Consider the following 25673-nt stretch of genomic DNA (forward strand, 5'->3'; position numbering starts at 1 on the left):
TGCAGACAGAATATAGATGCAGATGGTGTGATAGAATCTATTATCCCTTCTACATGCATATACATTTGGAGTAAGTAAAAGATGAAGAGAGTAGATCCTCTAACTAGTAGGGAAGGAGAGCTAATAACTGATGACATCAAGAAAGTTAAGGTGCTTAATGTGCTATTTTGAGGTGCTTAATGCCTATGACATGTCCAAATTATCTTCATTCCATACAACCTGTCTCAGAAAAATCCTTGGTATCTTTTGGCCCAGAACAACCTCAAACCAAGATCTATTGACACAGTGCAGCCAAGAGGATATGAGCACCATCATTGCCAGGAGGCACTGAAGATGGATTGGTCATGTGCTTCGGATGGAAGCTGATTCTGTCACCAGAGTAGCAATAAGAGCTGTGGAAGCCGAGCTGAAAAACCTGGGGCACAGCTGGGGAACCATTGAAAGACTTGCCAGAAACAGGCAGGAGTGGAGGAACTTCGTTGCTGCCCCAAACGCCAGAGGCATAATGAGAACATGATAATGATATATGCCTATTTTGCTTCACTATTCATTAAAAAGGTTAATGATGACCAAATATGCAACACACAGTTAATATTGACAACAACAGGGAAGGAATGCAAGCCAAAATAGGGAAAGAACAGGTTAAAGAATATTTAGATAAATTAGGTGTGTTCAAGTCAGTAGTGCCTGATGAAATTCATCCTAAGGTACTAGCTGATGCAATCTTGGAGCCATTAGCAATTATCTTTGAGAACTCCTAGAGAACAAGAAAGGTCCCTGAATACTGGAGAAGGGCAAACATAGTGCCTATCTTTAAAAAGGGGAACAAGGAGGACCTGGGGAATTACAGACAAGTCAGCCTAACTTTAATACCTGGAGAGATACTGGAGCAAATTATTAAACAATCAGTTTGTAAGTATCTGGAGGATAATAGGGTTATAAGGAATAGTCAGCATGGACTTGTCATGCTAAACCAACTTAATTTCCTTCTTTGATATGATTACTGACCTACTGGATAGGGGGGAAAGAGCAGACATGATATACCATGCTTTTAGTAAAGCTTTTAACAGAGTCCCACGTGATATTCTCATAAGAAAACTAGGGAAATGTGGTCTAGATCAGGGGTTCTCAACCTTTTTCTTTTGGAGGCCCTGGACTTCAGCATCATGTGGTAGGGCTTCAGCTTTCTGGCCTGGGCCCCAGCGACTGTAATGCTGGCCCTGCTTGGTGGACCCTCTGAAACCTGTTTGCGGCCCCGCAGGGGGTTCTGGACCCCTGATTGAGAGCCACTGATCTTGATGAATTTACTATAAAGTGCGTGCATAACTGGTTGAAAGACAGTACTCAAAGAGTCCAGTAGAGCCTGAGAGTTACGAATATCTTGGGAGTGAAGGTTGTTCATAACTCTGAAATGTTCGTAACTCTGAACAAAACGTTATGATTGTTCTTTAAAAAGTTTACAACTGAACATTGACTTAATATAGCTTTGAAACTTTACTATGCAGAAGAAAAATACTGCTTTTAACCATCTTAATTTAAATGAAACAAGCACAGAAACTGTTTCCTTACCTTATCAAATCTTTTTTTAAACTTTCCCTTTACTTTTTTTAGTTTACGTTTAACACAATAGTGTATTGTATTTGGGTTTGTTTTTTTTTTGTCTCTGCTGCTGTCCGATTGTGTACTTCTGGTTCCAAATGAGATGTGTGGTTGACTGGTCAGTTCATAACTCTGAGGTTCTACTATAGTTATTAATGGTTTGCTATCAAATTGGGAGGGCGTATCTAGTGGGGTCCCATAGGAGTCAGTCCTGTGTCTGGTACTGTTCAAAATTTTTATTAATGACTTGGATAATGAAGTAGTGAGTATGCTTGTAAAATAATAATAAAATGACATCAGGAACCCAATTTGCAACAAATCACTGAAACAGCTGAGAAGTGGCCACAGCTCTATCTCCAGCAGCCCTGGTTGATGAGGGAACAGGCAGAAAGGGAAATTGGCCCAGGGGCGACTGGGAAGAAATTACACTTCTCACTTCCTGCTGACTGCCAACCTCCTCATTGGAGGAGAGGAATATCTGGATATTTGGTGCAGGACATCTGATTATTTCTGGGCCAATGGGCTGGTACAGAGCTAGAAAGAGAATATACATGCTGAGGCGTCATCACACATTGCTATGAAGGGTTGCTTCTGATGCTGTGGTTGAAAGGAGCAGGCCAAGCACAGACCAAAACCAAGGTGAGGGGATTGGTCCAGATAGCAGGCCAAGGGCATGGCTGCAGCCAAGCTGCAGGAGTAGCCTAGACCCAGCAGAAGATTCTTGACCCACACAGTGACCACAGGGACAGACAGCAGGCAATGCAGCACATGCCGGTACTCCACACTTCAAACTCACATTGTATCCAAGCAACAGTAACCAGTTTGGTTCTGAGAAACTGGAGCTGAGGGCTGGTTGGACACTTTAATCTGTTTAGACCAGAGGCAGGCAAACTTTTTGGCCTGAGGGCGACATCGGGTTTCAGAAATTGTATGGAGGGACAGTTAGAGGACCAACCATCCCCTGGACTTCTGCCCCATCCAACCCCTCCTGTTCCCTGACAGCCCCCCCTGGGATCCCTACCCCATCCACCCCCCCTCCTCTCCTTCCTGACTGTCCCCCCGGACTCCTGCCCCCATTCAACCCCTGTTCCCCGCCCTCTGCCGCCCTGCCCCATATTCATACCCCCGGCCCCTGACCACCAGCCCGAACTGCCCTGCTCTCTATACAATCCCCCTTGCCCTCTTACCACACTGCCTGGAGCACTGGTGGCTGGCACTGCCCAGCTAGAGCCAGCCATCCCGTCGCCACCGCGCAGCACAGAGCACCGGGTCAGGCTGGGCTCTGCAGCTGCGCTGCCCCAGAAGCTCGCAGCCCTGCCACCCAGAGTATTGCGCCAGCGACGCAGTGAGCTGAGGCTGCAGGGAAGGGGAAAGAGCAGGGGAGGGGCCGAGGGCTAGTCTCCCGGGCCAGGAGCTCAAGGGCTGGGCAGGAGGATCCCACAGGCTGGATGTGGCCTGTGGGCCCTAGTTTGCCCACCTCTGGTTTAGTGAATACTAATCTGTATACATACAAGTCAGGCACTGGGTTCATTGTACTATTGCTGGAGAGGGTCTATGTGTGAGTACTGAAGGCTGTCTACCCCCAAATCATCCCTGATGCTAATTGATGTTTTGTCTCTGCTCAGATGAAAGTGTTGTGTCATTGTTGAGTGTAACACCTGTTTATGGGGTTAATTCCTGCCTCCTCAAAGACTGTGGAGGGGAACCAAGGCAAGTGAGGTTTTCTTAGGCACAGAGTTTGGGATTCATGATCTACTTAGCCAGCTGTGAGATGACCCCACCACCAAGGCAAGTGATAAGTTCCCCATCACTTGAAGTCCCTAAATCATTATTGGATGTCTTTCTAAAAGAGATGCTATTTTTAAACCAGAAGTGACTGAGCTCCATGGTGTTCGCTTGCATAAAAGCAAAGAATAATTCCTTCCACTGCAGGAATTACTGGGTGAAATCCCATGTCTTATATTACGAATGATGTCAGGCTAGATGATTAAAGTAATCCATTTTGGCACTAAAATCTCTTGGCCTGATTCACTCTCACTTAAAATGATATAAACTAGGAGTTACTCCTGTGAAGTCAATGAAGTTACATCAGTTTAAAACTGGTGTAAATGGGAAGAGAATTAGGCTCTATGAATTCATAAAGCTAAGTCCAGCCCCCTCCTCTGTGGGTGAAGGTGTCTCCCCAGGAACAGAACTGATGTTGTTTCGCTATGCTAAGTGGAGTAGGATTTGAGCAGTCTAGACCAGTGTATGCATTGCTAAAATTATTTTTTGTGAATTGCAGAGATGCATTGCTAAATTAATTTATTCGGAATCATTTACCCAATTTTATTTGTATCTCACTTGATAGATCACTCACAAAGATATTCACATGTAAAACTTCAACACACTCAACATGTACCTCTAAATGTTTTATAAGACCATAACACCCAAAGAGACCCTGCTACCATAGAAAGCAGAACTGAAAACATTATTCTGATCTATTTTACATGACCTGTAATCCAAAAATGTTCACTCGCTTGTATTTCTTACTACACTTCTGACAGGAACCAACTTGGAGATTTCAAAAAACTGTGCAGGAAAATGTCAAACCACAGAATGCAGTGTTCATCCCTGAGATGACTAGCATGGTTAATGAGACTCTTCCAGCAAACTCCTCATTCAAGGAGTGTAGTATAGAGATGGAACCAAACCAAAACATCAAATTCCACACTCCCAAACTGTGTGGCTCTGTCTTATCTCTATTATAATTAAACATTTTGGCCCCATCCCCCAACTTCAACCAAAACTCAGCACATCTCAAAGGGAAGGTTGTTTTTAAAGCAATTTAGTGTCCTCCCAATTTTAAGGTCATACTGTTCAGGGCCAGTTGCCATCACATAAGAGTATCTTGAGAACTAACTTAACCCAAGTTCCTATAGGCCCAAAGGCACCAGCCTCAGAGCAGTTCAAAGCTATTGTAACGCAGGGGTAGAATAATCAGATCTATACAGTGCAATATGCATGGGAATCTGCAAGTTTGCATCCGAACACTTTATTGTCCCTGAGGGTCACTTTCTCAATCCATGGGGTAATAGTCTTGTACAAAATAATTCTCATCTTCAGTCAGTGTGATATGTCTTATGCTGTATCTGACTGTGGCAGGGTGTATAAACCCTGCACCAGCGATGAGAGAGTTAAAGAGTTGCTGTGGACAATGCTGGCTCTGTCCCTGTCAGTCATGTCAGGGGTGGAATAAAGGCTTAAAAGCAGGAAGTTCCAGATAGATTCTGAGCAGCTCTGGGAGAGAGCAGTCGGTGGCTCTACAGCTCCCAGGAGAGACTCTGGAAGCCTTCAGGGGAACTGCCTTCAGGAAGCTCATTCACTGATCTCTCCCATGCCACCCCCCCAGTCCTACCTGGAGACAACAGACTGGTATACCAGCCAGGTAGGATAAGTTTGGCAAGCCCCAAGGTGAGCCATTAGGCAGTTGGTACTGCTAGCCTCCACCACTTTGGGGGTTAGAGAATCTGCGGCTATACTAAAGGGCCTAGCAGAATGTGAGCCAAGAGCCCCAAGCCCTTCAAATTCAGTTGGGCCATTTTGTATCACAGAAACCCCTGCTTAGGCAGATGGTGGCACCCTAAGGATTTTTCAGTGTCCAGACAGTAGGAGGTGCCTGTCAGCAGCTTGAGAACTGTAACAGTGACCTTCTTCAATTAATAATAGATTTGTTTACCACAATACATGACATCTGCTCATTATTTGCATAGTATAACAAAAACTAATATGTATACATCCAGTAAGAGAAATCCAGCTACACGTTATTAGTAATCAATAAGAGATACATGAGCTGAATCTGACTAGTTTATATTTTAGCCTGTTCAACCTGGGTAATTAGACTGAGTTAATAGTTATAGCTAATTGTTCCAACTAAAAGCCATTTTGTTCCAGGAAAAAATCCCACTTTTAATGAGAGCTATCTCTGGCAATCCTCATTACTGTAGTATTTGATTCTACGTCCTCCAACATGCTGTCCTTTAGCAGGGGTCGAATCACTGCTATGTTAGTTTAGCGTTTTGGCCTCATGGCTTCACAATTTCCAGCAGTAAACACATCACTTCCAGATGTTCACTCATAGTATACTAATACACCAGGGATTCTCTTTGTGCCATTATTGTGGTAGAGTTGTTTTTCCCTATCCAGACTCCTCTTTTTCCAAGGATTTACAACTTGGCCATAAAATCTTGCTCCAGGCTAAAACTTGGCATATGAATTTCAAGCCAGGAACACCCCCCCCCACCCCAATTTGAAAACAATAAACCTTGCTTGAGAACATTTGGATGATGTAGTCATATAGGTTTAAAAAACAACCCTTTCTTTAGTAAATATCTTCACTGTTTTTACTGAGAGATGGAATGGAATTTTCAAAAGCACCAATAGGGATGTCTACATTGTAAGAAAACAATCACAGCTGGGCAGCCAATGTGGGCTTTCAGGGCTTAGGCCGCAGGGCTATAAAATTGCAGTGTAGATGTTTGGACTCAGGATGGAGCCCTGGCTCTGAGACCCCCATGAGGAGAGAGGGTCCAAGAGCCTGGCTTCCAGTCTGAGCTCTCATGTCTACACTGCAATTTTATAGCCCTGCAGCCTGAGCTCTGCAAACCCGCGTCACCTTACCTCTGCCATCTATGGGTATTTTATTTCAGTGTGGACATATCCTATGTGATTTAGGAGTAGAGCTTGTCAGAAACATTTTAGTGAAACATTTTATTGTCTGAATTTACCAACTGGTCAAAATCTAAATGTTTCACAGAAACAATTTGATTTCAATTAATGTCCTCCAGAATCCAGGCAGGGGGTTATTGATTTCCTTCCATCTTGCCTGCCTGGCTCCTTGGCAATCCACCTGATGGGCTGATTGGGAGCCCAGGTTTCAAAGGTCTGCAGCTCCAGGGTAGTTCATCATGCAGACTGCTTTGGGGCTGCGTACCCCAAGGTTTCCAGGGGCTAGGGACCCTAGGACTTTCAGGGTCTGTGGCCCTGATGCAGCCCTCCTTGTAGCCTGCCCCTCAGCTGGAGACCGAAGGGCTTTCCCTTTCACAAAGAATTTAGAAATTTTGTTTTGTTCCTAATTGGAGAAATTTAGGCAACCACTACCACATTGTCTTATCTCTATAGGGAGTTCACAACACTAATTGTCTCAAAAGGAGAGTGTACTTCAAATATGACGGTTTAGAATAAGGATTCTTTCATCAAATGGGTGCCTAACAGGGCAGAGCTAGATATTGCAGATTTTCTCATAGTAAGACATAAAAATAGAAAGTTCAGACAGATAGATGATTCTTGCAACAGTTCTTATTTACAGTGTTTGAATTACTCATTATGGGTTATCCTGTGACCCTCTTCTGCTGGTGAGCAGTTATTTGCAGAAGCCTGTGTGTATATTTTAAAACATATTTTTATGACGAGATCCTTAAGTATCTTGTTCTGCCCGGTTAGATGAAAATTTGACTTCAGTGGGACTACTCGTGAATAACTGCTCATCAATGTGAATAAGAGGTTCACGAATCGATATTAGTACACCTCTGGAAGATCTAGGATAAACTAGTTGGTTCCCCAAAAGTCATACAGTGGAAAAAGATAAATATATAATCTCAATTTGTGATTTTAGGTTTTATTTGTAAAATATATGCACATCAGTAGTATGTGGGCACATTAAAGATATTAAAAACATGATCTACAGACCTAGGTCACCTAGATTTAGTTATTTCATATCCTGATAATTAATACATTCTCAGGGCAAAGTCACTAATGAAAATGGAACTTCCACATCTAGGCTCTATAGGTGAATGACCTGTCCTTGAACTAAAATAGCTTTTTCTCATATTTGCTTGGGTGAGCCATTAGAATAACTTACGCATTCATTATGCATGAGTAAAAGGATCATCAATTCTCTGCTTATAGATTTTAAAAAATTAAGTTTATCAGTTCCCCTCACTAAACATGTATTCATTTGTGATTCTTTCAATTGCTATACTCTGTGATCATTATCATCATATTAGTTTGTGATCACTGTAACGAATCTAATATCTATGGCATTCTTTATTTTTAGGCTTGTGCCAGGAAATTTGATTGAGATGCTCCATCACCTTTACTTTGCGTCCTGGTGGTCAAGCTTCTGAATGACAGTCTTACTCTACATTATTATTATCCAGCGCTACACAAATACAATCCATGACTGATATTGAATCTCTGTCTAAATCACCTAATAATTTCTCCTACACATTTCAGATGGAAATTACTCACAGCAGACACATCCAAATGTCTTTTGGAAAGTCATTCCACAACAATTCTAATGAAAAACAGGAGCAGTGCCAGCGTTAGTCATACACGTTTTATTTATATGAGTAGATAAATCCAAACTTCCTTCCTATTTAAATGCCATAAGGTTTCTGGGGTGTTGATAATTGGCACCCTCAACCACATCTCCAAAGAAAATAGAATTCTAAATATTCTCTAAATATTTTCAGGTATCTAAAAGGGTGTCATCAAGAGGAGGGAGAAAACTTGTTCACTTAGCCTCTAAGGCTAGAACAAGAAGCAATGGGCTTAAACTACAGCAAGGGAGGTTTAGGTTGGAGATTAGGAAAAAATTCCTAACTGTCAGGGTGGTTAAACACTGGAATAAATTGCCTAGGGAGGTTGTGGAATCTCCATCTCTGGAGATATTTAAGAGTAGGTTAGATAAATGTCTATCAGGGATGGTCCAGACAGTATTTGGTCCTGCCATGAGGGCAGGGGACTGGACTCAATGACCTCTCAAGGTCCCCTCCAGTCCTATGAAACTATGAATCTATGGAAAAGCTATTTTGTATAATTTGAGTTTTCTAAAATGTATTAGTTATCATATCCCTTTCATGGGCCAAAATTTTCCAAAGTAGCCTTTGATTTTTTGGGTACCTCAGTTTTTGGGTGCCCAGCACAAGACACCTTGTGTCTAAATTGTGATATGATTCAGGACACATTGTGATTGCATCAGTTACTGACCTTACAGTCACAAGCAATCTACATATTGAGGAGTGTGTTTTGTGTTTTTCTGTATTACTTCATTGATGAAAGAGGGTGTCTGAGTAGAGAGCATTGCCTTTGGCACTCAGAATATTTGGGAAATGAATTTATAGTAGCACATAGATCTTTCAAAATATTCTGCTAGTGCCATGTTTCTGTTGGGAAATGAATATAACTAGTTTTCCAAGAGAGGTGTATCTAGAAGCTGATAGCATATGATGATGTTGACTGGCTCATTTCTGTGGTGTTTCTTATGGTAGTGTGAAGAGATCCTGTTGCCAGGAAGCATGAAAATGTTGTCTGTTACCTAGACAACCACAGGTGAGGCAAGATTAGGTTTGACTCTTCAAATTCCCATTAAGTTCCCTTTAGAGATTAAGAATGATTTGTCAAAACTATACCTCTGAAACTTGTCTCTAGGAAAGATTTAAAAATCTGATGCTTTGCCTGTATATTTTATGTTCTGGATATGCCTCCTCTCTTGCATGTGTTTTACTACAAATAATAAAAATATTTTCCAAGTGCCTCTGAAACACTGTGTGAGTCAAATTATTTCCCTGTGCTAGCTCACTCTCCTGCTTTCTCATACAGGATGTATGTGTTTTTCAAAGATTGGGAACAAGCATGACAAACCAAGGGCTTTTAAAGCCGAACTGATTGATTCCACATGCAAATCCCATGACTGCAGTTAAACGCTTAATTAGATGACCAAGTCCATTTTGTAAACGCTGAACATTACAATTATGTGTCTAGCTGGAGAGCCAGGCCTCTTCCCTCTGTAGGCAGTTCTGCTCAGAGTCTGAATCAGAATGATTTCTCCTTTTTCATCATTAGCTGAGGCTTGTTTGAATGTGTGAAGGGCACTGATCCAACCAAGAAAATGCACAAACTTTCTCAAAACAACTTTGCAAATAGTCTCCTTCTCCTTGTCCTTATAATTTTTTTTCTTTCCTTTCCTTGATTCCCTTGGTAACCTCTTGGATGGCACTCCACAAAGTCAGTGCTGGGGGTTCTGGAACAATTTTTATTGTGGGGGTGCTGAAAGCCATTTAAGCAAACTGTAAACCCTGTATACAATGGAAACCACTTCAAGCCAAGGAGTACAGCAGCATCCCTAGTTCCAGCACCTATGGTCGTATATTTATGCCTGCATCTGTAATTTTCACTCCATGCATCTGAAGAAGCGGGTTTTTTACCCACAAAAGCTTATGCCCAAATAAATCTGTTAGTCTTTAAGGTGCCACCAGACTCCTTGCACCTATAGTCAGTTCTCCATGGGATTGCAAACAGCATGAAAGGGAAGAAGAAGTGGAGCCAGGGAACAGCCACTCACCATGAAATGTTCCTCTCTGTAATGCCTGGATTCCCAGCTAGAAACTTGATTGGATATTAAAGCTGCTTGAAATTATAATTGGTAGCCATGGGGAAGTAGCCAGTATAGGCTAGAGGGATAGCTCAGTGATTTGACCATTGGCCTGCTAAAGCCAGGGTTGTGAGTTTAATCCTTGAGGGAGCCCTTTCGGGAACTTGGGTACAAATCTGTCTGGGGATTGGTCCTGCTTTGAGCAGGGGGTTGGACTAGATGACCTCCTGAGGTCCCTTCTAACCCTGATATTCTTTGATAGTTGCTAGAGCTGTTGGTTTGTCACACTGGACTACCAGAAGTAGGGAAGTCAGCATTGTGTATATACCTACTGAGAACTTGCACATATTTCTTATTCTTCCACTTTTGTCATATTTCAGTTCTAAATATCAAGCTCTATTATTGGTGGAACTGTCTGTTTTGTTGAGAATTGCATTGTTGACTTATTGTTCCATTTAAAATTAAAGCTTAACTTTTCGTTTGCCCAGTTGCTTTTCTTTTTAATGTAGTTGTTCTTCTGTGTTATATCTTAGATTCAGCACTTTGATGCTTGTGAAAAGTGTTTTATTTAAGTTGCAATAAAACAAAATACAGCAAAGTCTGGCCCATATAAAAGAACTACTGCCTGAAATGAAAAGGTAACTCAGTCTCCATAGCCATTCAGTTCTTGGCCTCCTTTCTACTAATATTCCCAACAAGGGTAGCACTTATATGTCTGTTTTTTATTGTATAGAAATGCATTGATCACAGAAATTAATTTCAAATAAATCACTGCCCATCAGATGATAACAGTAACAGCACGTGTTCAGTATCTGCCTTGGTACAATTCAAATCAGTGACTTGTGAAATGCTCTGTCTCCTCTTACCAATTTCTGGAGTCATCCGATCCCATTTTATGGTATATTTGTACACCCTCTTTAGTGGGGATGCACTTGTGGAACTGCAGATTAGAGATACTGCAGAAATAGAAGTGATAATGATGGCTAGGGTGACGAGATGTCCCGATAAAATCGTGACTGTCCCGATATTTAACCCTTTGTCCCGTGTCCTGATCAATGTACGATCGGGATGCCATTTGTCCTGATATTCAGGTAAGGAGGCGAGTGGGAGGGAAGTGCTGACTCCGTGGGTGCTCCAGGGGTGGAGCACCCATGGGAAAAAATTGCAGCCAATCTCTTCCCTCCTTACCTCCTTCTCCCCCCGCTCCCCCACCCAGCGCTTCCCACTGCTTAACAGCTGTTTGGTGGCGATTAGTGCTTTCCAGGAGGAGTGGGGACGTGGCGTGCTCAGGGGAAGAGGTGGAGAAGAGGCAGGGCAGGGGCGGGGACTTGTGGGAAGGGGATGGAATGGAGGTGGAGGGAGGGCGGATGCTTGGGCGGGAAGAGACAGGGGCTGGGGGAGCACCCATCTGGCAGAGAGGAAGTTGGCGCTGTAGGGATGAGTGGCAGGGTGGGGTGAAGAGGCGAGTGAGCAGCGGGTGGGCAGATGGGATGGGTGAGGGGATGAGCAGTGGGTGGGGGACTGAGGAGTGATGCAGCAAGCCAGCAGGGGGCCAGGGGATGAGGAAGGGCAGGGGGGGGGAGGCGAACAGGGAGGGGCAGAACCTGGGGCAGAGTGGGGGTGGGGCTGATGGCACCCTGATGTGTCCCCATATTTTAGTATTGTGATCTGGTCCCCCAATTGTGTCTGAAAATGTTGTTTGTTGTAATAACAAAATTGATATTGATTTTCAGTCAAGGCTCACAGAGCACTTTAGAAGAGAGGCTAAATATTATTGTCACAGTTTCATATACAGGGAAACTAAGCCACAAAATTAGGTGCCATAAAGTCACCAGATGAGACAAAGGCAGAGAGATGATTAGAATCAAAGTCTTCTGACTCCTAGTCCAGGACCCTTTCCACTGGAATAACCTGGCTCTCTCATTGTGTCCCTCTATCTTACATGCTGAAAAGTAGCTAGGTACCTCCCAAAGACTTTACCAAAAATATTTTGCAGTTTCCTTTTAACTTTGTTGATGAAACCTTGGCAGGGGAGGAGGAGATTTACCACATTTGTGAGAAAAAAAACTACAGAATTAGAGAAGATTGCAAATCTAGTTGAGCATTGCAAAGAGGTTTCTTAAAAGAAATTAACTGATATGTAGGCTGAATTGACTGAGAAGCCAACATTTGTAAAAAGCAAGTTCATTGACTCTTTGCAACTTAATTGGCAATTTCTGAGCTTCAAGATCAATATAAAGGCTGTCTGTCAAGAACCTTCTAAAGACATTTAGAGTTCTCTTAATTTCAAGGATTGGTGCTGCTATTGGAACTAAAGAATAAGGTTCTTCTGAATTTATCCAAGTGAAATAAATTGTGTGGATTTTTTTTATTTCTCAGATGTGAACTGTAGGTCCAGATTTACTTTTGCAAAGTCATGGTCTGCTATAAACTAGCCTGGCAGACTGGGTAAAAAAGATATTATGTTATAGAGTACATAAGTGATGTATTGAGGTGTCCAGGTTTCAGTTTAAAACCCACTGACACAATCCGCATTCTGATTGTGCAAAATAGCCTATTGTAGGTATGTCTACACTGAAACAAGAAAACCAGCAGCAGAGAGTCTCAGAGCCCAAGTCAACTGACTTGGGCTTGTGGGACTCACAATCTGGGGCTAAAATAGCAGTGTAGGTATTCCTGCTTAGGCTCTGAAAAGAGGCAATTTTCCTTATATCATATATTTAAAGGGGTTTTCTTCTACCCATTTGTGTTGCTGGAGATGTTTTCCCTAAAAACAGGATTTCTGCTTTTGGGAGTTCATGTGCTGCTACTGATTCTCCCACATCTGAAGTAAATAGTCCCTTAATTGCCTATGTTGTAAATTATCATTACTTGACTGGTTTAATATAGTACTTTTCACAAACCCCAAAGTGCTTTGCAGAACTACAACTTGTGGGCCAAATTCTGGAGCTGTGTGCTTATTGGTTTTACATAAACAGTACAAGAGCAGTGTTAGTGCACAGCAGCCCCATATAAAGTTTCCTTTCCAAATCTTGCAAGTACTTTCTGCCCATGGTAGGAATAATGGTCCAGATTCTCTACTGGCATAACTCCACTGACTTGAGCAGAGAATTCGGCCCACTTGGTAGGTGTGTGGGAACGTGCACATAACTATTGCTAGGCAGATACAACACAATCTGGGCTGAAAATGCAAACTGCCTGACATGTAGGCCTCCATCTCAAAATGATGTTCTCACAGATGGCCTGAGAAACAGCCTCTCCGATGGTTTTGTAAGAGCCAGAATAGGAGCAGAAAACTTCTGCCTCATCCTCCCCTGCTGTGCATGAGTTGTAAATCACAAGTTATTGGAGCCTTCTCTCTCTCTTGTGTCTCTGGACTGGGGCCATCCACAGCCAGAGTGGGGATTACCATCAATGTGCTTGTCTGGTGCTGCTTTTAGTACTACTGTAGCTGCCTCAGAACTGCTGGGAAGGAAGGATGAAGCAATGGAATCTTTTTGCTCATTAACTGTTCATTCCCACAGGATGTTTGTGGTTCCTATTATTCTTCCTTCATTTGTGAGTTAGCTTATTTATTTGAAAAGTCTACTTTATTTCTATAACAATTACAATGCATATGAGATAGGCAGGTTTTAGAGCATCACGGAGGCTTCTATCAAAATATTATGTTGCTCAGTTTTGTGACTCAATGTCCCAATATGTTGCTCATTTGCTCTGAACACTAAATCTGCAGGCCAATAAACATGGGATTTACAGTTTAATCATTCCCTTAGAGTTCCACCAACAAAATCGAGTGCAGCTTTAAAGATAACACAACTGAATGGGATTTCTTATTTGATCTCTAATACATATTATTTTGCAAGGGATAATTGAATTGAATCAACGCAGGTATTAAAAGAAAAATGGGAGAAAGAACTGTTGTTAAGGCAAATCAGTAGAATAAAATCCTGAATCTTACAGAAAAAGAGAAGCAAAAATGAAACAATTAAAATTTTTAACTCAGTTCTTACTAGATACAAACTTGGCTATTTAAAATATGGACATTGAAAAAACCTACTCTACCTTCATAAAGTCCAAGTAATTGGACTCTATAGCCAAGAATTTTTTTTAAAACAAAAAAAGTGTGAGCCCCTTCAGGAGCCTAAATAAGTGACCTGAAATGAGTTGAATTCCCAGCAGTGCACCAATAAGCTGTATGTGAACTACTGGGTGAAATTTTTCTGATGAATAATTTATTTACTGGAAAATGCAATTTCATTTGACCTAAAACTATTTGCAAATTTGACCCAATTAGTTTCACCTGGGAAAAATGTTTTCAGGGCCAGCTTCAGCAAAGTGTGTGTCTTCAGATCTTCTCTCTGCCTGAGTCAGAGGAAGGAATTGAATCCACATTTCCTGCCTACCAGGTAAGTACCTTAATCACCAGGCTCCGAGTCATTCTCAATGAATATTTAAGTGTTGATACAAAGTGGAATATCTCCAACAGGAGAAATTGAGACCAGCCCAACCCACTTCAGAATAACCTACAGCCTAGTGGTTAGATTTCTTACTTGGGGCAGAGAAGAGGAGCTGAATTCAAATCCCTGCTCCAGTGTGTGGCTTTAAAGCTGTCTCTTCCACGTGCTAGGTAAGTGTCCTTACTACTGGTGTAAAGGTTGACAAGAGATACACATACATATGTGTCAGCTTGCTGAAGCTGACTGGAATAAAGATTTCATACAACCTGAAAAGGACTTTTCTGATTTGCTGACAGTTTTCAAACCAAACTGATTTTTCAGTTTGCTGGCTGAACTGAAAAATCAATTATTCACCCAGTTCTATTCAGCTCCCTTGAAATTCAGGCCACTTATTAAGATGCTTAAATACAGGTTTAGTAGTTGTGATGACTTGTGGAATCTGTATAGTTTATTAATTCCAGTTTGAGATTTTGAACTCTCTGAATGTATCTTTGTCAAACATCAAACCCCATTTTGAATGTGCAGGTGGTCTGTATCTTCTTGACTGTCTTTTGACCTTCATTTTGGGATGAAATTCCAAGAGGCTGTGACACAAGGAAAAATGGAAGCTCATTAAACCTTGATAGTCTTCTAGTCAAATGGAAACACCCTTGGATAAAGAAGGTGGCCAAACTAAGACAACCAGTCCACCCAGATAGGTTAGTAACTAAGCAATGGATCACCTGGTGTGGGACTTTTAAAATCTGACAAGGTGGATCAGGAGTCACCTGGCCAAGAGGTCTGGAGGTTATAAAAGAAAAATCTCTCACTGACCATTTTTGAGAGAGAGGAACAGAAGGGGGTGTGTTTATAGCTGAGGGGGGTCATGTGGAACTAGCAGAGGAAGCTGGCTGGAGGGGAGAGGGAAGACTCCATTTTCTAAAGGAGAAGCCACGAAAAAAGGTGTGTGGAGAAGGGGCTTGGAATCCTGAAAGAAAACTGACCCAAACTCTGGAGAATATGCCAGAGTGGTAAAGAAACTGGTGCAGGGAATGGCATATAAGTGTTATTAATTTGTCTAGAGCTCTATATTTCTTGTGGAGTTTAAAGTAAAGAATGATTGGTTTTAGAAACTTTTGCAAAGTCTCTGTGTTATGTGCTTCAGCTATCTCATGCCCCTGGAGAGGTAAACTGTAACCCAGAGTTCCTAGAAGGTTGGAGTTCTGGGAAAGGGTGTGCTTAAGTAAAAGGGATGTAGCACTTGTGTGCAGTAAGAGGCAGGGAATGGCAGCCCTTCTGTACTAGGTATTGGGCAATGCTATCCAGGTAAAATAGATACCTTGGCTCCTCTCCTAGCTTATTTCCATCTGGGGTGTAAAATCTCCTGTGAATTACATAAAGGTCTGCCATGCAAAGCACACTTATTTGTTCTTTGTGCATGATACCAGATCTGTTCCTTAGAAATGGTAAAATAACAACTTTAGAGAATAAACTACAGTTTTGTTTGTGTTTTCTTTGTTCTTAGTCTTTCCTATATTTTATTTTGGGTTTTTTGAATGTTTATTAACTCTATTCTTACATCTATAGTTTAATTCAGACAAGGGTCACAAAATTGCTAATTACTAATATCTGTTACAAAACTGGAAAGTCGTTAGCTTTTTGATAACCAACATAACATGCTATCATAGTGTAATGCGCGCGTGCTCGTGCTCTCTCTCTTTCTCTCATATAATTTTTTTTTTTTTTACATGGGGGAATAGCTGTAAGGAAGGGAGGCAGTGCACCCAACTAGGAATTACAGTGTAGATTTTCATGCCTGAAAAGTGATAGTTGGCAAAGTTTGCTCTATTGTGATACAGGGAAAAGAATCTTTATAGTCTGAGGGTACTGATTCATTGGCTAATGCCTCCAGCTGAGAATTTATTTCATCTCTCCAGCAATACCCTGTGTAAGTAGTAAAATATTAAGTGGCATGTGTGGATTAATAGCATTTACAAACAGAAAAGAAAAATACTAGGAATCAAAGTTCTTCTTAAGGCTTAATCCTGAAACTCTTTCATGATTGCTAAATGCCCCCAAAGCAGTGAAACCTCTGTAGATCAATTACATGTGAGGGTACATCATGATGGTTTCACACACCTCTGCAGCACAGAGCAGAAATGAGACACAGTCAATTGAAGGTTTGGGAATATGAGAACAGCTGGGGTAAGATGTGGGGGCTTGTCTGTAGTAGCTGTTGTGAAACAGCTGCACATATGCTATATGCCCTTGATTGGAGCACCCACGGGGAAAAATGAGTGGGTGCAGAGCATCCACTGGTGCCAAGCTCCCCCTCTTTACCCTCCCCCCACCTCTCACATGCTGGCAGCCCTGCACTTACCACCTCCTCCTCCTCCCTCCCAGCACTTCCAGAGCACTGCGAATAGCTAATTCATGGGTTCAAGCTCCAGGAGGGAGCGGGAGGACTTGGGGCTGGCGGCTGGGACCCTGAGCGAGGGGCCATGCTGGGAGCAAAGCCTGGGGGTGCTGCAGCAAAGCCTGGGGGTGCTGCAGCACCCCCTGAGCCCCTACTTCCTGCACCTATGGAGACCTGCTGGCACTCTGCATTGACCTCCTGTGGTTCGGCAAATTCTCTGGTTTGGCACCAGTCAGATCCTGAGAGTGCCGGACTAGCGAGGTTCAACCTGTACCACAATTGGAAATGCACATATTAAGACATTTGTTTTACACTCTGATGCTGAATCACATCCCACTTACTGAAGTGCTCCTGGAGCAGTGCAACAACTTGCTGTTCCACATGCTGGGCTTTTGGAAAGCTATAGTGCAACCTTTTCATTGTAAATTGTGTCCTTTCCCTCTCCTTACATATATCTTTCATTTCTTTAGATTATGCACCCTCCAGAGCAGCATCTGTGTCTTCCTGTGTTTGCAAAGTGCCTCACAAAGTCTGATTATTACTGTAATATAAATAAGAACAACACATAAAGTGAAAATACTGTTCCATATTGAGGTGCAAATTAGGGTGACTAAATAGAGCAGAGGTGGGCAAACTACGGCCCATGGGGCACATCCGGCCTGCGGGACCCTCCTGTCTGGCCCCTGAGCTCCTGGCCCAGAAGGCTAGCCCCTAGCCCCTTCCCCGCAGCCTCAGCAAGCCGCGCTGCTGGTGCAATGCTCTGGGTGGTGGGGCTGCACACGCCTGCTGGGCTGCACAGCTGCAGAGCCACAGCCTGACCCCATGCTCTGTGCTGTGTGGTGGCATGGTTGTGCTGCCCAGTTGGAGCCAGCCGCCTGTTCTGGTGCTCTGGGTGGCACAGCTGTAGCGCCACCAGCCACTGGTGCTCCAGGCAGTATGGTAAGCAGGCAGGGAGTGGAGGGGGCAAGGGGGTTGGATAGAGGGCAGGGGAGTTTGGTGTGGTGGGCAGAGTTGTGGATAGGGTGTGGGGTGGTCAGAGGGCGGGGAATGGGGGTTGAATGAGGGCAGGGGTCCCGGGGGGGGCAGTCAGGAAGGAGGGGGGGTTGGATGGGGTGGTGGTGGGGCAGTTGGGCAGGGGTTCTGGGGATGGTTAGGGGACAGGGAGCAGGGGGTGGGTGGATGGGGCAGGGGTTCTAGGGGGCGCCGTCAGGGGGTGAGAAGCAGAGGGGGTTGGATAGGAGGCGGGGGCCAGGGGGTGGGGGCCGGGACATGCCTGGCTGTTTGGAGGGGCCCCTAACTGGCCCTCCATACAATTTCGGAAACCCGATGTGGCCCTCAGGCCAAAAAGTTTGCCCACCCCTGAGAGAGAGAGTGTGAAAAATCGGGATGGGGGTGGGGGATAATAGGCGCCTATATTAAAAAAAAAAAAAAAACCCCGACTATCAGGACCATCCCTATAAAATTGGGACATCTGGTCACCCTAGTGCAAATTGATGATTGTTTGCTAATGTCATTTCAGAAACAAGAACTTCATTTCCCCAGTAAACATTATTTAAACATCAACTCCCAGTCAAGTCTAAACTCTACCAGAATTCTCTCATGGGCAAGTTAATGCCCAGGGCCTGTGGAGGGATGCACCAAGAAAACAGGATTCCAGGTGGAAGTAAAAGCCAGCTGATGTTTGCCCATCTTGTTGAAAGATGGAGGCCTGAGATAATGTCTAGTACATCCTTGTCTTAAGAAGTGGCTAGCTAGAGAACATGCAGGGTATTTCAGCTCTGTTTTATCTTATTATGAAGGAAAATTAATGAAGGTGGAGGACACACAAAACAGGGATTTGAAAAAAAAAATCCACAGAATATTTTTTTAATCCGCCTCAAGGGGATTTAGTGAAAATAAATTTCAACCATCCAAAAATGAAATGAACAAAATTCCTGCCAATAATAGCAAATGCTCAAGTAAAGAAAATACATTATTTTAATTAGTAATGATGGATTTGTAATATAGCAGTTATTCCAATGTGATTAATTTTAGGTCAACCTTAAGCTTTCAAAAATAATCAGTTCACTGCACCATTAAATAAGCCACTTACCATCCAGATTCACAGTGCATTATCAACTTAACAGACCATAATGTTAAAAAGCAACTTACTTTCCAAAAATATTACTTTGTAATTATGGAGATAACATTGAACATAGCTGAAAATGAATTTTAATATCATTAAGTGAATATTCCCATGATGGATTTTTTAAATTAATTTACAATTCTTTCTGCTGATCCATGACTCTGCATTGTCAATTAGCACACATTACTGAGGTACAAACCAGATAGAATTAACTTTTGTTAATGGAAAATATTGAACCACTGTAGAATGCTGCCTAGCACAAACACTTATTAAAAATGCATTGAAAGATAATAAATAATGATTTGGGGAACTTGTTGCTTTTTCTAAATATGGACCAAAAAACCTCCAGATTGTGGTGTCTGGAAACCCTAGGGAAAACTGAATATTCTAGATCCCACTTTCTTGCTGTGGTTGGAGTAATAATACAAGATCACTCCACAGGCATTATGGAAAAATAACACGACACCTTGCATCAAGGGATCTTAAAGTGCAAGGATGATCAGAGATCATGAGGGTAGGAACTCATTATTTAGCTTCTACTTAAAGCTCATTATTACCCTTTCCTGCATGTCTTGAACTATCTTCTCTTGAATTTGGCCACAAGAGGAAAAGCTGTTATCCCCCACACTAAAATGTCGCATATGTGTCTGGCAATAAGTAAGCAAACTCTTTGGCGTCCGGCATGCAAGCTGTTTGTCCAGTTACTGGCAATTGAAGGTCATGTGTTTTAATACCTGATAATTTCTCACTGTTTCTCCATGGGACCCACCAGTCTAACTTTGACTACTTGTGACAGGAAATTTCAAATTTATGTTATAAATATGAAAACAACTTTTATGAGGCTGTCAGAAACAGATAGTTAAGGGTTAATGCCTCTTCTACCTGTAAAGGGTTAAGAAGTTCACCTAGCCTAGCTGACACCTGACCAGAGGAACCAATGGGGGAACAAGATGTTTCAAAAGGAAGGAGGGAAGTTTCCTTTGTTTAGAGTCAGTTTCAGTTTTGGCCAGAGTGAAAAAGATCAAGGAATCAGCCTCTTATCAGAGTAGTGAGTATTAAGGAAGTAAATAAATAGGTTTATGTTTATTTTCTTTTTGTAACTTTTCTTGGCATTAGGGGGAATAATCAAATTGGGTATTCTTGAGTGAACTAACGTTTTTGCCCAGGGGAACATCTTGTGTTTTGAATCTGTTGTCTGTGAGATCAGCTTGTATGCTATCTCCCAGAGGTTTTTTTTTCTTTTACCTTTCTTTTCTTTAATTAAAAGCTTTCTTTTTTAAGAACCTGATTGATTCCCCCCCCCCTGTTTTTTAGATCCAAGGGGATTGGATCTGGACTCACCAGGAATTGGTGGGGGGGAAAAGGGGGGGGGAGGAGTAATTCTTCCTTGTGTTAAGATCCAAGGAGTTTGGATCAGAGTTCACCAGGGAATTGGTGGAGGAGTCTCTCAAGGCTACCCAGGGAGGGAAAGGTTTTGGGGGTGGGGGAAGACAGAGTTTTCCAAATGACTCATTTATTTGGATGGTGGCAGCATATTGATCTAAGCTGATAATTAAGCTTAGGGCTTCTCATGCAGGTCCCCACATCTATACTCTAAGGTTCAGAGTGGGGGTGAAACCTATGACAGAGACAGAGAAAAAAAATTCAGGCAAGAAGCAGTTCAGATGCTTTTAAACCACTCACAAAATTTTACAAAGCTAATTTACATCTTAATCTTACAGTACTTTCAGCAGGGCCGCCCAGAGGAATCTGGGGGCCAGGAGACTTCGGCAGCGGGGGACCCCTGCTTCGGCGGTAATTCAGCAGTGGGGGGCCCTTCCATTCCGGACCTGCAGCCAAATTACCGCCGAAGACTCAGCTGCACTTCGGCGGCGGGTCCCGCTTCAGCGGTAATTCGGTGGCAGGGGGCCCCCGCCGTGGGTCTTCGGGGCACTTCGGCGGCAGGTCCCAGAACGGAAGGACCCCCCCCGTCGCCAAATTACCACCAAAGACCCGGCTGCACTTCGGCGGTAATTTGCCGGCGGGGGGTCCTTCCGCCCCAGAGCAGAAGGGCCCCCCACCAGCGATGACCGGGAGTGGAAGAAGCTTCGGGGGCCTGGGCCCCGTGAGAGTTTTCCAGGGCCCCTGGAGCAAGTGAAGGACCCCGCTCTAGGGGCCCCAAAAACTCTCATGGGGGGGCCCCTGCGGGGCGTGGGGCAAATTTCCCCTCTTGCCACCCCCCCTCTGGGCAGCCCTGACTTTCAGTAAAACTCCTTGTACCAGTGGTTCATACACTGGCAGAGAAATGGGTCTGAATCTGAGCTTTGGATCATTTTGTTGTTCCACTTAAAAAACAAAAATATTTATCATAACCATAACCAAGTCAGGATGCAAAAGTCTTGGGCCTGATTCTCCTCTCACACTAGCTTAATTTTTCTACTCCTGATTTACACTGGTGTGAGTGTCCAATTGGACCCAACATGTCATTAAATGTTTTTAAGCGTAAGGGTATTTTTCCACACAATTTTCTAACAAGAACTTATGGGCACTCGAATATACACTATCCCCAAAGCCCTCTAGTAGCCATGGCTTTTGTCAGGGAAAAGATATGTGATTTTACATGTCTCTTCCACAGCACTGACTTCAGATATTCATGAGTATGTTAGGGTTTTGAGAATAGAATAAGCTGCAAAGATAATAGCAGGGCCACCCAGAGGGGCGGGGGGCAAGTGGGGCAATTTGCCCCGGGCCCCGTGAGCCCTGGCCGAGAATCCCTTTCCTTACCCAGCAGTGGTCTGGGTCTTCGGCAGCACTTGGGCAGCAGTGGGACATTCATGCTCTCTGGGTCTTCAGCAGCATTTCGGCGGCGAGTCCTTCAGTGCTGCCGAAGACACAGAGCAAGTGAAGGACCAGCCACCGCCGCAGACTCGGAGCGCCGCCCGGTGAGTACAAGTGCTGCAGCGGGTGGTGCCTTTTTTTATGTCTGCTCTCCTGCTTGGCCCCAGGCCCCCTGAATCCTCTGGGCGGCCCTGGATAATAGCATAATGCCACCAGGCTCCTCCAACCTAAAGGCTAATAGCTGATTTTGCAAGACATGAAAGAATGCATTCTTCTGTATTAAGAAGCAATATGGAGCACTGGATGTGGAAAGTAGATTCTTTCAGCTTTGTGTTGTAAATACTGCCTGTCAAGCATGTGTGTGTATTACAAGATCAGTGTACTTCAATTTGTCATTTAGATTTAAACTAGCAGATTTCTTCACCTCGCCTTTTCCTTTTAGACTATTGCAGTAAAACACAATGGAGAACTGATTATCTATCAGAACCCCCTACTGAGTTCTCAGAAAAGACTCTTGGTAATGTTTTTGTTCCAATTTATAGTATTATTCTCTGATCTTGGTCATGATGTTAGTACAACAGTTATTAAAATTATTTTGAATTATATTTTAATAGTATTTTTTGTGTTCTTCTCTTCTCTTTCTGCATGGTTGTCTCATTTTAATGCATCTTAGGAGAGCAGAAGAACTCACTTTTCAACAGGAGGAGAGCAGTAAGCAACCAACAAAGCAAAAGGCTTTCTTTCTGTTGCATCAGAAGCATGATGACAAATTCACCAGAGATTAATCTGTGGAACCATCATCTGTCAGGGAAGGTCTAGATAATGCTTAATCCTTCCATGAGTGTAGGGGACGGGACTAGGTCCCTTCCAGTCCTATTTATTCTATTTCTATTTCAGTGAGGTTAGCCCAGAGATAGGCAGTTTACAAATGTTTATTTTGGTTTGTAGGACAACAAATGGAAACTAAATTCAAAATATACAACTCTAACAAACCTAACCCTCCCTGATGTATTTGAGCTTAATTTTGCATTTCTCAGTCTCTGCATCATGGCAGATGAAATTCAGTGTTGATAAATATAAAGTAATGAACATTGGAAAACATAATCCCAACTATGCATACAAAATGATGGAGTCTGAATTAGCTGTTACCACTCAGCTAGTTACCACTCAGAGATCTTGGTGTCATCATGGATAGTTCTCTGAAAACTTCTCAGTATGCAGTGGCAATCAAAAAGGCGAAGAGACTGTTGGGAACCAATGGAAAAGGGATAGATAATAAAACAGAAAATATCATTGTTCCTGTATCAGTGATTCCCCAAACTGCGGGGCGTGTCCCCATGGGGGGTGAAGAGGAACGTGTGTGTGGCAAGGCCCAGGCAAGTGCCCACAGGGGGTGGGGAGGGAGAATTCCCCAGCTCTGTTCTGCCCTCAGCTGCTGCTCTGATCCTGGGCCCCTGGCCATGCTCCTAGCCCTAGCCCAGCTCCGCTCTGTCCCCTGCTCAACCCCCAAGTCAGTTATGCCCTTGTTCCCTCTCCAACTCCATCCCCAGTTCTGCCCCCAGCTCCACCTGCAGCCCTAGCTCCTCTGCTGAGCCAACTGTGCAGTAATGGAGATGGCATGTGGAGAGATTCCATTACTGGTAGGGCGGGGATGGAGGGCAGGAAAAGTTTGGGCAGCACTGTGCTATATAAATCCATGATACATCCATACCTTAAATACTGCATGTAGTTCTGGTCACTCCGCCTCAAAAAAGATACATATTAGACTTGGAAAAGGTGCAGAGAAGGGCATTGAAAATGATTAGGGGTATGAAACAACTTGAATATGAGGAGAGATTAAAAATACTGGGACTGCTCAGCTTAGAAAAGAGATGACTGGGGGATGTGATAGAGGACTATAAAATCATGAATAGTGTTGGGAAAACGAGTAAGTAAGTGGTGTTTACCCCTTCATGTAACACAAGAACCAGGGATCACCTGATTGAAATTAATAGGCAGCAGGTTTAAAACAAACGTAAGTAAGTACATCTTCACACAATGCACACCCTGTGGAACTTGTTGCCATGGAATGTTATGAAGACCAAAAGTATAACTGGATTTAAAAAAAAAAGAATTAAGTTCATGGAGGATAGGTCCATCAATGGCTACTAGAAAAGATGGTCCAAGATGCAATTCCATCTGCCCCTAAACCTCCAACTGCCAGAAGCTGGGACTGGATGATGGGGGTGGATCACTTAAAATTACCCTGCCCTGTTCATTCCCTCTGAAGCATCTCACACTGACCACTATCAGAAGACAGGGTAGTAGACTTGATGGATGTTGATCCAGTATGGCCATTCTTATGATGCTAGAAAGAAAAGGAACATTTCTGTTGTCTTTTTATGGACATAAGAGGTACTTTTATGCAAGTCTCACATTTAGTAAAATAAAAGGCATGCCATTCATTCAGTTAATCTACCAATATAAGAACTGTTGTCCTTGGGGTATGACTATACAGTATTTATCAAACTAGGGGAATCTGAAGACTGGAATTGACATGACAACTGCCAGTCATATTATATAATCCCATTGGTTTATTATATCAAGTATAATCAATATGGACCAGATCTTGCAGTCCCACTGATGTCAATGAGAGTTTTGTTTCATCGAGGACTGCAGGATCAGATCAGCATTGGTGTAACTTGTGAAGATACTATAGTTTTGATTTCACATACTACAGAAATGTTTCACATATACAGTTATGAATTTTGCTACCCAGGAGGTATAAGTGCAAAAAGTATTGAACAAATGAAAGTAGATATGCAAACAATTTATACTTTTAGTGTTTGTTTCATAATGATATTTTGAATATCACGCTTTCAAATATGGGCTTAATCATGACCTATCCTTTCTCTCTGTGCTGGGGTGTGTGTGTGTGTGTGTGTATGTATGTATGTATGTATGTATGTATATATATCCGACACTGTGGCTGAAGGGAGTAAGAAACAGTTCTGGGCCCAGGGGGCTCTGCCCTGCCACACCTGCAGAGCCAGCCACAGCTGGAGGGGAAGCTTGAAAGAGAGCCAGACATCTCAGAAGGGGGCAGATAGGAGAGGTGCTCCTAAATAAGGGTACAGCAGCACTCCTGGGTCTGCAAGCAGCAGCTACCTTGGGCCCTAAAGGAGGGACTAGCCTTTCCCTTTCGCCGAAGACCTGGTGTTGTCACTTATTGCAAATAGTTCCTTGGGAGTACAGAATAGTGACAGGGTAACACTACACCAGACAGTGTTCAAGTGTTTGTGTAGGCCGGGCCTCCACATACACATTTGGGGTCATTCCTCGGCTTCCACTTGGTCGTATTGTCACCAGTCTTTGCTATCCCAGCTCTTGCTTGATTTAGAGTATATCATTGTTTTCGTCCAGGGGCCAGTGCCAAGGATGATTTATTCTGAAGGAAATAGGTTCTCCAAGATCATTGGCGTTCCTACATTTTTGTTACTCTGTAGCCTTCCACCGTGGTATTTTGGGGTAAAGGATTTTCAGATGCAAAGCTTTTTCTGGAATTCCACTTCTTGGGTGGTGAGATGTGTCCACACTGTGGAAATTTTGGATCAAGCACCTATTTTTTTTCTCTCCTTTTTACTGGAGGCTTCCTGCCTCAATGATGGTGGTGCAATTCCCAGGAGGCAGCATAGTGACAATGTGGGGGTCAGTTTCAAAGTCCCTGTGATGATCCTGCAGGATTGATTGAGGTCAGTATCACTTTCATGACCATAGCTTAAGTGAGACCATACTGGGGGACAATTTTCTGAGAATGAGACTTACTTGACATGTTTTGGGGTCAGATGTCCATTTTGTTTTGGCCATTTCCTGTCGTGTACAATTCCT

General features: G+C 43.2%; 1 long non-coding RNA gene across 2 annotated transcripts in view; it reads left to right on the forward strand.

The window, feature by feature from the left end:
• Positions 1-14279: 14279 nt before the first annotated feature.
• Positions 14280-25673, forward strand: part of LOC123373216 — a 34712-nt gene continuing 23318 nt past the window's right edge. The window contains exons 1-3 of one of the 2 annotated variants that reach the window (XR_006580619.1): positions 14280-14418; positions 14499-14639; positions 14995-15167. This is a non-coding gene — a long non-coding RNA (uncharacterized LOC123373216). The remainder of the gene's footprint in view (positions 14419-14498; positions 14640-14994; positions 15168-25673) is intronic. The other variant, XR_006580620.1, reaches the window with a different exon arrangement.

Source organism: Mauremys mutica, chromosome 6 (assembly GCF_020497125.1).
Source record: "Mauremys mutica isolate MM-2020 ecotype Southern chromosome 6, ASM2049712v1, whole genome shotgun sequence".
In the NCBI taxonomy this organism is placed as follows: Eukaryota; Metazoa; Chordata; order Testudines; family Geoemydidae; genus Mauremys; species Mauremys mutica.